The 14,139-nt window shown below is 42.3% G+C and overlaps 1 protein-coding gene and 1 non-coding gene across 13 annotated transcripts in view; both read right to left on the bottom strand.

Annotated features, from left to right (window-relative positions):
- Positions 1–14,139, bottom strand: part of L3MBTL4 (L3MBTL histone methyl-lysine binding protein 4) — a 449,613-nt gene that overhangs the window by 49,870 nt on the left and 385,604 nt on the right. The gene's annotated exons all lie outside the window — the stretch shown is intronic.
- LOC114673926 (U5 spliceosomal RNA) lies at positions 13,549–13,665 on the bottom strand. The gene has a single exon (XR_003724764.1). It is a non-coding gene; the product is annotated as a U5 spliceosomal RNA (small nuclear RNA).

The following is a 14,139-nucleotide window of genomic DNA, read 5'->3' on the forward strand; positions in this document are numbered from 1 at the left end:
ATTATAAGAGAGTAGTGTGAACGACTGTCTGCCAACAAATTGGATAACATAGATGATATGGACAAATTCTCAGAAATACAAAACCCACCCAGACTTACTCATAAAGAAATAGAAAATCTGAATGGACCGATAACTAGTTAGGAGATTGAGTCGGTAATCAACACCCCCACTGTTAAGATAAGCCCTTGACTAGCTTCACCGATGAATTTTATCAAATATTTAAAGAACTATCATCAATTCTTCTCACACTTTTCCAGAAAACTGAAGAAGGGGAACACTTCCTAATTCATAGAAAGGCATTCAAATAGAAAAGGAAGAAGGAGCATTATCTCTCTTCACAGATAACATGATCTGACATGTAGAAAATGGAAGAAATCCTAACATGTCCATTGATAGATGAACAGATAAATTATGTCAAATATATCCAATGAGATATTATTTACCTTTAAAAAGGAATGAAATTCCGATACACACTTCAACATGTGTGAACCCTGAAGACATTACACTAAGTGAACACAAAAGGACAAATACTGTATAATTCTGTTTATACGAGATAGTGAGAATAGTCAAATTCTTAGAGACAGAGAGTAGAACAGTGGTTACCAGGGCCTGCAGGGAGTGACAATGGGGAATTACTGTTTAATGGGTGAAGAGTTTCAGTTTCACGTGATGACTAACTTCTGGAAATGGATGATGATGATGGTCTCACAACAACATAAATATACTTAATGCCACCAAACTGTACATACAAAAATGGTTAAGATGATATATATATATAAAACATATTTTATATATCTATATTTATAGATAGATATATATATCTTACTTTTAGTTCAGGAGTACATGTGTGGGTTTGTCAACTGGGCACAGTGGCTCACACCCGTAATCCTAGCACTTTGGGAGGTTGAGGTGGGTGGATCCCTTAAAGTCAGGGGCTCGAGACCAGCCTGGCCAACATGGTGAAACCCCATCTCTACTAAAAATACAAAAATTAGCCAGGCGTTGTGGCTTGAGCCTGTGTAGTCCCAGCTACTCAGGAGGCTGAAGCAGGAGAATCACTTGAACCCGGGAGGTGGAGGTTGCAGTGAGCTGAGATGGCACCACTGTACTCCAGCCTGAGTGACAGAGCGAGACTCTGTCTCAAAAACACATAAACAAACACACCAAACACGAGTGCATGTACGGGTTTGTTATACAGGTAAATTGCATGTCATAAGGGTTTGGGGTACAAATTATTTCACCACCCAGATAATAAGCATAGCACCTGATAAGTAGTTTTTAGATCTTCTCTCTCCTCCTATCTCCACCCCTAAGTAGGTCCTGCTGCTTGTTGTTCTCTTTCTTGTGTCCATATGTACTCGATGTTTAGCTCCCACTAATAAGTGAGAACATGTGGTATTTGGTTTTCTGTTCCTATGTTAGTTCACTTAAGATAATGGTGTCCCGCTTCATCTATGTTTCTGCAAAGGACGTGACTTCATTTGTTTTTACGGCCATGTAGTATTTCATGTGTATATGTACCACATCTTCTTTATCCAGTCGACTGTTGATGGGCATTTAGGTTGATTCCACATTTTCGCTATTGTGAATAGTGCTGTGATGAACATATGCATGCATGTATCTTGACGGTAGAGAAATTTATGTTCCTTTGGGTATGTACCTGAAAATGGGCTTGCTGGGTTGAACAGTAATTACATTTTAAGTTCTTTGAGAAATTATCACACTGCTTTCCACAATGGCTGAACTAATTTACATTCCCACTAGCAGTGTATAAACATTCAAAATCGTAAATTTTATATTGTATATATTTTACCATAACTAAAAAAAAAACAGAAGACACTGAAGTTACATCTATAACATGCCCAAGGAAAGAAAGCATAAGAAAGAATTTTATGTCTAAGTTGTCCTTCAAATATACAGGCTATGGACAGTTTTAAACATGCACAAACTCAATAAATACGGTTCCCATTAGTGCTTCCGGAAGATATCTCTAGAGGGGAAGCCCTGCAGTAAGAGGACTGATGCCGAACACTGAGTATGTATAAGTCTAAAACACAAAGAAGACAAAGGGGACAGAATAGTTCAAGAACATGTGTTCTGACAACGGAGAACACTGGAGAAAAAAGGGAGGCATGAGGTCAAAGACAGAAAATGCTCCTTGACTGCTTGATACAGAAGAACTATGAGTCAAAGGATATCATATAAAGCCAACAAATCAAGTAATAGAAGTACACAGAAATTTAATAGTATAAAGACAAACATCTCTTAAGGAAATACTATTGAGTAAAATCTGGTGTGAAGGGGAGGAGAAGAAAACATCATTTTTCTCACTAATATAAAAAAAAAAACTGGCAAGCAAATTTAGTAACATACATAAGCATGAAGGAATTGCAGGCAAATGACTACCCCATAACCCAGTCAGGGCCAGATGCTTTATAGGCTCAAATTATCAAACCTTCAGAAACGAGAGTAAGGAAAATTCTCTTCACCCCTACAACTGATCTAGCAGATATTAAAGCATGTTATGAAACTTCAATAGTTAAATAATGTGGCACAAGTACACAGACAGACCAACAGAGCAGAACAGGAAGTTCATAAATAGACCAAGTATTTATGGAAATTTAGTACATGCTAAGGAGGCATCTCAAGTTAGTAAGGAAATGATGTAAACAGTGTTGAATCAACTGGGTATCTTTCTGAACAAAAAACAAATAAAATTAAATTAAGTTGGGTTCATAGCTGACATAATAGTCCGGATAAATTCCAAATGGCTAGAAGATTTCATGTGAACAATAAAACCCATAAAGAAGGTTTAAGAAAATATAGCAGAATTCTCTCACGGCACGGGAAAGATCTCTCTAACTATGTTATTAAATCCAAGAATAAATAAAAAATTGGTAAATAAGGGCAAGTGAAGGCTAAATCAACCAACCAACCAAATAAACAAACACAATACTCACAAAAAAGCAAAGTTGAAAGCCGAACAATAAATTGGGGGATTAAAAAAAACCATTTGCGACTCACCTCATGGAGAAAGATCTAGTTTCCTAAAGCATAAAGATAAAGAGCTCTTAGAAACTGATAAGAAAAAGACTAACGTGGCAACAGAAAGTCTGCCCAATTAAACACAAATCAGGCTTAAACATATGAAAAAATGCTCATAATACAAAAGTTACTCATAATTTAAAAAAAAAAAAAACTCATGGTAAGAAAATGCAAGTTAAATTTATACCAAGATAACATTTTTCAATTTACCATGTTGGAAAAAAATTCAAATGTTTGATAACATATTTTATTGGTACTCAGAAACAGGCATTCTCAAAGACTGCAGGAAGGAATGTAAATCAATATATTATGTATTTTGGGTGATAGGTTATTAAAGCAACAAACGTATATTCTATTTCATTCTGCCATTCCACTTTTGGGAATTTATCCTGTAGGCCTACTAGCACATGTGCAAAATAACATATGTACATAGTTATTCATCATAGCATTGTTTGTAATAACAGAAGACTGGAAATACCCAAACGTCCACAATGGAGGAGTGGTAATATAATGATACATCCATCCAGTGGAACACTACCATGGAGCTATAAAACTACCCTCTAGGCACTAAGAAGAGTCCCCTTTTTATGAATGGGTTGAAATTCACAGGATATACTGTTATGTGAAAAAAACTGCAGGAAGCACAGTACATACAGCATACTACTTACTATGTTAAAAAATGGTGAAGATAAGAAATTCTAATCCATTTGCTTGCTTATGCCTAAAGAAACTCAAAAAGGATACATGAGACTTTTGTATCACATGAACAGGCTACCCATTCAAAAATCAAAAAGTCAAGAGAAAATGCTAAGATAGTTGTGTTTTATGTTTTGCTTTACCAGAGGATCTGTAAGATATGATTTCTTTTGTTACCTCATTTCTTGACCTGGAGAAATCATAAGGAAATACTACCTTTCTTTGATCCAAATGGTGAGTGGCCACGGGACCTACCCTTGCAGAGTGAGAATGGGAGACCTCCTGCCTAGCACGCTCAGCCCTCCTCCACACTCCGCTCTGTAATCACAGACCCCACTCTTTCTCTGCAGGAAGGCTGTGACCTTGGTCTTGGCTTGGTTTTTGCTGCTCTAGTGCTCTAGAGACATGTGACAGCTCAAGGAAGGTCCATCTGTATCTGACAAAAGATGTCTGTGGGCTCCTCAACAATACGAGATGGTACAACTTTGTATCCAGGTGTCTTAATTTGGGCTACAACAAAATACTATAGATTAGTGGCTTCAACACCACCTGAGGAAGCCCAGTGAGGAGAGGCTGTGATGATAGGAGGGAAGTTCTCGCATCCTTATGTGGCCTTTCCTAGGTGTGTGCGTGTAAGGAGAAAGAGCTCTTGTGTTTCTTCCTTTTCTTACAAGGGCATAATTATGTCTGGGGGCTTCACCCTCATGGCCACATCTGAACCTAAATGCCTCCCGAAGGCCCCACCTCCTACTACCCTCACGGGGGATAAGGGCTTCAACCCATGAATTTGGGAAAACAGAAACACTCAGTCCAGAGTACCACGGGTTTGGATTTTGTATAAATTCCTAAACCGGGTACTGTTTATTACAATGTAGCCCTTTTCTTTTGCCAATGCCTTTATAAAACCTGATGTTTGCTGAGGGTAGGAATGAGGCAATAGTCTGTATTGTCTGACAGATTGACATAAACCATTTCAGACCAATGGAGAGCCTCTCCTATTTCAATAGACCTGCTTTAGGAAGCCATTTCAGGGTTTAACACTCTCAGTGGGATGGGAATTACTTACTGTTCAGCTATAAATACTAGTGATTCTTGTTTGGCACAAGTGGCTCAGAGGTGTGGCGAGGAACCACACAGACCTTGGGAGGCGTGAGCTGTGAGGTGGGTTCAGACCTCAGAAATAGAATGACCTTGGCTGGGTATGGCAAGAAAGGTGAGCATCAGGCAGGCAAAGATTCTCAGTTACAGAAAGGCAGATGGGCAGGCAGGACAAGAGGTCTATGGCAACCTAAACGTAAGGGCCAGAGAGTGAGTCCAGGAACTGGGGCCTCAGGCTGACAGTACATGTAGGTGTTAGTAGCACCATGTGCCTTGGAGGAGCAATGACCAGTCAGGATGAGGCCAGCCTCTGGTCCTCAGGTAGCAGAGGACAGATGGTGAAGACCTGAGGGTCAGGGTCCAGGAGGCTGCCTAGGAGCCTTGAATTTCCCTGTTACCACCAGGAACTCAAGGCTCCCTAAGTCAACACATTATAATGCTTGTACTTCTAAAGTCCACGGAGAAGTCAAGGTCCTAAAGGCCAGTTTTAGTATCACTGCTCCTTGGTATTCGTGGGGAAATTGGTTCCAGGACCCCTTTGGATACCATTGACAGGATGCTCAAGTCTCTTATATAAAATGATGTGTATTGCACATAATCTACACACACCCTGCTGTATACCTGTAATCATATCTAGATGACTAACAACACCTAACACAATGCAAATAGTTATTATACTGTATTTTTACTTATGTTATTTTTATTGTTTTATTATTACTTTTATTTATTTACTTATTTTGAATGTTTTCAATCAGCAGTTGGTTGAATCTGTGGTTGCGGGTGAGGACACAGAGGGCTTCCTGTACATATGTGCGAGAATTCTTAGCACAACTTCCATCTTCGATATTTAAATCAATCTAATTTCGTTCTATTCTATTTAGCCTTAATTGAGACTAAAAATGAAGTTGCCCATTATCTCTTATGAGTCAGCTATGGACTTAAGAATCATGTTTCATTAGTTCCTTAGTCATTTCTTATCTAGACTGTAAGAAACATACTTTAACCCTCCATCACAGGTCTTTTTTTGGCTCTTTAAAATCGATGTCTGCCTTCTTTATCCTTGTTGTGTTTTCCGTGATGCTTTTAAATTCTAGTTTTGACTAGCTATTCAACAAGGTGCAAAGTGTTTTTTTTTTTTTAAGGTGGTAAACTGAAAGTAATATATTTCTGATTAAAAAACCTCTATTCTCTCTTTCTTGATAAGACAGGCATTAAAATGTAAAAGCCAGAACATGAAATAAGAAGTGCTAATGAAAATTTCACCAAGTTGGAGTTTAGATTTTAAAATGTTACTAATCTAATAAGAAACCCAGGATGAATGTGAAGGGTCAGGCAGCTCAGAGAGGATCTGTGCTATGCCTTCAAAATGTCCTCCAAATTTCACATGAAAAATGGTTTGTGATTCATTTTGATCAGCGATGATTCAACTTATCTAAAAAAATGAAGCCTCAACAAGTACAACTGGAAAGCAACCTCACCACCACCTGCATACACAATCGCTGTAGTGAGCGCCACTTGCATGGGGTATTAATACCACAGCATTTCTCCTGTGTGACAGATCTGGTTTCAATCTGTGTTTCTTCAATTTTTATCAGTGTTGGCCTAGATTTCTAAAGCTGAGCTAAAATGGAAATATCCTCCCCCCAACCTGCTTTAACCCATCTGTCTCCTTTTATTTACATCATATAATATCTTTTTCCTTGAAGAAGTCTAATTTATTTATTTATTTATTTTTATTTTTTAAAAAAGCAAAATGGAAGTAAAATAAATAGAAAGTATTTCCTCACAAAATAAAGCATAGGATCTTCCCTGTGGCTTTATACCCAACCAGCCCTCACTACAACAGCAAATTTAATTAAAAAAAAAATCAGTATGAGGCAAGGCTGGACATCAACAAGAACATTTCTTTATTACGCCCATGACTTTAGAACCACCTTTCACTTGTCAAGTGACTCAGTGACACTTTCCAAAATACAGAATGCAAGAATATTTCTAATAATCTGCTAATACTGGTCTCCTTATTCCAAAGTGGGGAAGTCAACCTGGATAATGACTCTGCTAAGTGCCGGCATGGGAAGGGTTTATAATTATGCAGACTCTGTCGTTGTTACTGCTGCCAACAGAATAACTTATCAACGTTGTCTCATCAAGGGACCAAAAGCACATCACCAGTAAGAAATGATTTCTAAAGAAGACTTAATTACCACTATATGTGTTTTTAATGCTGGCTGAAAATACACAAGAAGACAAGCTAAAGTGACATGTGACAAGTCCTCATTCAGTTTGCCAGCCATGATAGCATATTCAGAAAGATAAACCATAAAAAAAAAGGATCAAGAGATAAAGGTAGATCCTCCCATGACCTCAAAATAATTATAGCATTTGCTGGTGAGGCTGAAGTTTCCGTGCACAGATACCTGACATAGACAGTTCTATGGAATTCAAGGGAAAATGAGGGGAGGGGACAGGTGACAAGCTCAGTGTGTGGTGTTAATCGAGTAGTATTCTGACTGAACCCCAACTGAATTTTTATTTACCCATTCTAATATTTCCTGGAAACCAAGGCTTTTTACTTCTCTCTCAATCTACTCAAAATGAACTACTCCCCACCCCAAGGTGTTGCCAGCATTGAAAGGCAGCGACATATCATACCCTTTGGTGCCTCTCCATTCCTTCTCCATCCTCAACAAGCAAGTAGTCCCTAGCAATTAATCAGACCAGCTCAAAGGAAACCTGGTGGCTTTTAGGCATAAAACAGACCTGTTAGACACGGAGGAAGGAGGCCTATTTCCCCTATGTTCATGGTTTCTTGTAATAACACAAATATATAGTAAAAAGTGACAGGAGTTTTGGCTGAAGTTGAATTGTTAAAGGGATATTTTTAAGTATAGAAAAAGTAATCACTGTTTATTGAAACAATGGCCCGGGCTGCTTTTCCGATTCCCATTAGTAGTAAACTTTGCTTCTGGACAGAAACCTTTGCTTTTGTTCTTTGGCTTGAAGAACATTAAATTCAAGTTTTCCTTAAAAATAAAATTTGAAATAACTCCTTAAACCTGCGGGCTGCTGGACTATGAAGATGGGAGGAGGGACATTTCAGGAGTCAACTCAGGTACCTGCACTGTAAAGCCTGGCACAGCTAACATCTAGAAACTGGATGCGGATTAGAGGAAAAGCAGAAAACGCGGAGTGAATGTCACAAAACAAGCACAATGAAGAATGGAGGAACGGTCATCCTAAGAGCCGTCAGGAAGGGCCACAGCAAATGCACCGAGGGATGCAAAGTTACGTTTGCCTAATAAGTATCAAGGAGGAGAAAAATCTCTCAGGAAACAAGCAAGTCAACAAAAAGGAGATAAAGAACTGCAGGTTCCAAATCTCTGGTGTAGATAATTTTAAAAGCATACACAAGCATCAGATTTTAATGTCAGTTTTGTCAGAAATCAACAGGATTAACCATGTTTCTCTTTTGATTAGTGGTGATGGCATGCCCTGGCATTTTCTGTATTAAATTCTCTGTAAGAGGCTGGGTGCAGCGGCTCATGCCTATAATCCCAGCACTTTGGGAGGACAAGGTGGGAGGACTGCTTGAGGCTGGGAATTCAAGACCAGCCTGGACAACATAGTGAGACCTTGTCTCTACAAAATAAAAAAAAAAAAACTAGCCGATTGAGTCCAGGAGTTTAGGGTTGCAGTGAGCTATGATTGCGCCACTGCACTCCAGCCTAGGCGACACAGCAAGACCCTGTCTCTAAGAAACAAACAAATAAACGAACAAAAACTCTCTGTAAGAATCCATGGGGACATGTGCAGTTTCTTGTGGGTCTGTGCACTTTTATAAACATGCTGTGCCTTTACTCTCTGTGCAAGTTTATCTCTCTTGTTCCATCTCTAATTCGCTTCTGGCACCTCTCCTCTCTTCTTTCCTCTTCTCCCATTTTTCTGCTCCACGGGGCAACCAGAGGTCCCCATCGCTGCACAGTTCCTCAGATCTGGGCTTTGTTTTCCTCGCCTGATGGAGCAGAGTGACCAAGTGGCTCCCTCAAACACATGCTCACTCTTTTAAGGGGAATCAAATCAGCAAACCTTCCAGTCACTGCCTGCAGGGTCCCTGTAGGCCCAATTCTGATGCCAGGAGGAATGTCCCTGTGTGGACTGACTTGCAATGAGGACCTAGAGGTGGGCACGGGCAGGCGAACCCCAGCTGGCTGGCAATGGGAAGCAGCTTTTTAAAGTCAGAACATCATAGCGAAGGGAAGACTCACCCGCTCCTTCTCCGTGCCAGCTCTCCCTCCTTCCAGCTTCCTGCATCGTCTTGCTCTTCCCCTCACTTGTCAGCTACAATTGGCTGGAACACAGTCTTGGGCTGACTCAGAATGCAATATGTAAAAAACTTTCAGTTAAATACTTCCTTCACTTTTCCATGATGATGAGGAGCTGTGCTCTTCTTCTGATCCCTCAACTTCCAAGACACTCAGATTCCTGCTCACCGTCTCTCCCCATCTTCTCACTCTGCTCATACCCTTGGCAGCCCTAGGCCCACCCTTGCCCAGTGAACACCTACAGTTCCTTAGTGTGTCCTCAGCCCTGCCCGACTGACCAGTGTCCCTGCCATCTGCTCTTGAAGTGCTGCATATGCCTGCCTCTCAGAGGTCTTCTTGCAATTCGAATTTTGCATGATTTGCCATGTTTTGGATTAGTCTGCCTTTTCTACTGTACACATGAGGCAGATATAGCTTCCAATTTTGTCTATGATGATCCTCAGATCTGGCACGAATTATGCAACCAGAAGTATTTGCTGAAGGACTGAGTGACAAAAGGGATTGATCTGATATTTGTTCTTTTCTCATGATAAGCTTTCTCAACTATTTTCTCCTTCTCTTGGTACCAGGTCTTTCCTGGTAGAGAGAAGAAAGTCACTCCATTTTCTCATAGCCACCCTGAGGGCAGGCAGCCTGGGAAGTTGTCTGTGGAGGCTTGTGGCTGGCAATGAGAAGACTTTTCTTCCAGTTCAAGGTCAAGAGCCCAGTATGACCTTGGGCCAGAGACTTCATTACTCTGGGCCTCGAATTTCTCTTTGGTAAATGAAAATCAATTTTTTTCTGCTTCTTCTGCCTCATATGGGGCTGTTGTTGGGAAAAAATTGAGTTTTAAAGATGCCGTATAAAGATAATGATTACACAAACATAATGCATCCTTAAAGTAAAAAGGTTTGTGGCACTTCTCTACCATCTCTTAAAATTTCACGTACCACTGATAAATTCTCTATAATGTGGGCCTTCTTCTTCGAAGAAGCCTGATTTTCAGAGAAGCTACCTTTCCAGTAAACAGATCATCCATCCATCCATCCATCCATCCATCCATCCATCCATCCATCCTGTAGGCTAACTGTTACTGAGCACACAATTAAGCAAGCAACTACAATACAGAATGGTAAGGTCCTGGAGACAAGAAGTAGAGGCTGCTCAGGCAGAAGAGAAAAGGGTGCCCCATGCAGATCATGAGGTCAGAGATGGCTGCAGGATAAGCGAAGTCTGCACTGGGATCCAAATGTCGATTAGCAGGGCATGGCAAAGCGTGTGTGCGTGTGATCAGAGGCCAGAGGTGAGAGGAACCTGGAGGACTAGAATAACAGAAGAGGGTCCACATGGCTGGAGCTCAGTGTGGGGCAGAGAGCAGAAGAGATGGTGAATAGGAGAAGAGGAGGCTAGAAGGGAATAGAGGACAAAGGGTTTTGTTAAGAAAACTTGACCTTACCCCAAGAATATTGGGGAAACTTTGGCGAGCTTCAAGCAGAAACATTACTTGATTACATCTGACTTTCAAAAATGTCACTTTGGTGTGCAGTGTGAAGAAAGGATTAGTTAGACAGGGCAATGGGGGAAACAGGAAGAGCGGGAGGACTGGCCCTTGTAGGAATCAAGTGAGAAATCCTGGTGGCTTAGATTCAGGCAGTCATAGTAGGAGTGGACTGAAGTGGGCGGATATAAGGGGATGCCTTTACTGACCCAGAGATGAGGGAGGAAGGGGAGGTTTGTGGGGAGGAAAGATGATGGGGGAGGTGCTTGGGGTCATACAAATGGAGTATTTAGCAAGCAGCTGAATTTGTGAGTTAGGAGCTCAGGGTAGAGATGAGGGCTGAAAACACAGGTAGATTTCAGAGTATTCTGCACAAACACTGCTGAGGCCATGGAGTAGATGATAACCCCCAGGGGGACTGTGTAGAGAAGATATAAGGTCTGGAGAAAGGAGATGGCTCCCGGTAGTCAAACTTTGAGTTAAGGAGTCCAAGAAGAAGGGGTGGTGATGTGGGAGGGAAGCCAGAAGGACATGGTGCTTGTGAAGCTTGCAGAAGGTGGGGGTGGACGGCCAGTCATGGTGAGCACTCAGTGCCACCCAGAGATGAGACCTACACCCAGAGACTCTTCTCAACACAATACCAAAAACAAGGAACTTGGAGTTTTACGTCCCAGGAGCCTTTGGGGGATCTAGAACGATGCTTCCCTTATGTTGCATCCTCTAGGAATCTTCACTGACTTCTCCAGCCAGAAGTGACTACCATCTCCAAATATTTGTTGAGCCAGTACTCTCTGCGTTGAGCACTGGGAATTATAAAAGAAATAAACTATGGTCCTTGAGGGGAGAAAGCAGTTACATAAAAATTAATCATGGCCGGGCGCGGTGGCTCACGCCTGTAATCCCAGCACTTTGGGAGGCCAAGGTGGGCGAATCATGAGGTCAGGAGATCGAGACCATCCTGGCTAACATAGTGAAACCCCGTCTCTACTAAAAATACAAAAACAATTTAGCTGGGCATGATGGCATGCACCTGTAGTCCCAGCTACTCAGGAGGCTGAGGCAGGAGAATCGCTTGAATCTGGGAGGCAGAGGTTGCAGTGAGCCGAGATTGCCCCACTGCACTCCAGCCTGTGTGACAGAGCGAGACTCTGTCTCAAAAAAAAAAAAAAAAAAAAATTTAATTAAAAAAAACGAATCACAACTCAGTGCAGTCTCTACTGAGTGTCCTGTGACCGCTGCAGAATATGAACACTTGGCTGGATGGTCAGGGCAGGCCCCCGCTACAGGACAGGGCATGTCAGGAGACAGAGCAAGGGAAATACCCCAGGTGGGGCTTCACTGCTTGAAAGGTGTGGAAGTGGGGTTGCCATGGTTTATGTGGAGGACAAGGAACAGCCATGTGTTTAAAGAGGAGGATTCTTCCAGGGGAGCAGCAGGGGCACGGATGGAGCCTTTGGAAGGGTCAGATGGAGGTGGACCTTGAGAGATGGCTGGAATTTCAAACTACATGCTGCAGATACCGGAACACCAACTACAATGGTCACTCCTTAGGCACCGTTTGGCTCTGATCTGTGTAATCTTACCCGTGTGATTATGGCTTTAATTTCTCTGAAAGCAATCTGCAGGTAAGGGGCATGTCTTTCTATCCTTTGATTGTTCCACAGGGACTAGCTCAGAGTCTCTGACTCAAATATTCTTCATAGGAAGGAAACTGCAAAGACACCTTTGTGGCCCATGAAGGCCAGGAACAGAGGCACAAAGCCCGGTCTCTGTGCAGAGACACACCGAGTAGTGTACATGGTACCCAGTATGTAGCTTTTTATCCCTTATCCCCTTCCCGCTCCCCCTCTGAGTCTCCAAAGTCTATTATACCACTCTGCATGCCTGGCAAGCAGGTGATTTTATCAGTAGCATGATTTGCTAAGTCTACAATACTTATGATAAACAAATAGGAGAACATGGGAGCCCCTGACTCAGTTTCACGAGGATTGGGAAGTTTTCCTGGTGAGGATGGTAGCTAAACAGAGACCTGAAGGGTGAAGGGCCAAGTGGCGGGCAGAGGGCAGGGGTACAGCAGGCAGAGAAAGGCCCCTGTGGAGACAGAGCCTGTGGGGAAGGGGCATGGAGAGGCAGCCAGGCCAGGGGTACCACAGCCTCCTGATCATCTGCCTCCCAGGGCAGAGCCGAGGCCCAGAGCAGAGGGGGTGGTAGACAGCCCGCCTGAGCTGAGGGGTGAAGCCCACCATCTCCCTGGAGTCCGTGATCATGAGATGAACACAACACCCTTCGCGGATGCTGGTCCTGCCCATTACAGAAATCTGGTAAAAAGAAAGAAGACAAAAATGACCACAAGCATTCAGCATCTCCAGCAGAGATCGTTTTCTTCCTGGAGAAAGATTTCGAAAGCTGATGTTGAAAGAAACATGCAAAATGGATTTAAATGCAGTTGGAATGAGAGTGGACAGTCTGGGCCTGCTGCTGATTGGAGACACTTCTCGAGCAGTGACAGCGTGAGAGATGCTGGCGCCGCAGCCGCCCCAAATCGAGAAGAAAACAATCTCCTCTTGACACGGATGCTGAGTCACAGAGCAGCAGCTGTGGAATTTTATTTACTTTTTCTAGATTTTACACTGTAATTTTAAATTATAAATGTTATGTCACAAAACACTACTGTCTCTTTGACATACATTTTCTGAATTGTGCCAGACACTGAATTAAGGGCAGGAATACAAAAATGAGGATAGCATGGTCCCTGCCCTTGAGGACTGCCCGTTAAATGAGGAGACAGACCCTTGGGTAACAGCCCATAATATCATGCAGACAGAGTGCACACCAGTGGGATGAGCGAAGTGCTCTGACCAGAGGAAAGAGCAATTCATTCTTTTTTTTTTTTTTTTTAACTTTTCATTTAGCCCTGCCTAAGTAAGGCCTTAAAAAGTTTGGTTACGAACTCACAACTGTCCCTCTCCATGGGAATCTTTAGTAAAAAGTGAAAGATTTATTTGTTCTGACAAGAAAGCAGAGCATGAGAGCAATTAACTCTGAGAGCTGGATTTGGGGAAGGTTGTGCAGAGAAAAGCATAAAGCAGTTGTTTTCAGAGCAGAGCCATGATTGCCTTGGAGTTGACCGGACAGCTTACCAAAAATGTCCTGCTCAGACCCTATCCCAGCCCCAGTGAATCAGAACCTCTAGCACAGGGAAAGCTGGAAACAGAACTTTTTCAGATGTTCCAGGGTTTTCTTATGCACAGTAAGGTATAAGAGCCACTATTTTAAGAAAGGCTTCGGATTTCAGTGGAGAGGAAGAGGAGGCTCACGGTAGAGGTGACACCATGAAGATGGAGATGTGGAAGTGATTGATCGGGTGGAGTCCTGAGTGCAGCAGGAGAGGAAGCTGGAAAGTCGAACCGAGGCTGCCCACCCAGAGGACAGTGACTCCCAACCATACCTGTTTATCCAAATCACCCCTGGAAGTGAAAAATATACCTACATTCGGCTCCG

This window comes from Macaca mulatta, chromosome 18, assembly GCF_049350105.2.
Source record: "Macaca mulatta isolate MMU2019108-1 chromosome 18, T2T-MMU8v2.0, whole genome shotgun sequence".
NCBI classification, from domain to species: Eukaryota; Metazoa; Chordata; class Mammalia; order Primates; family Cercopithecidae; genus Macaca; species Macaca mulatta.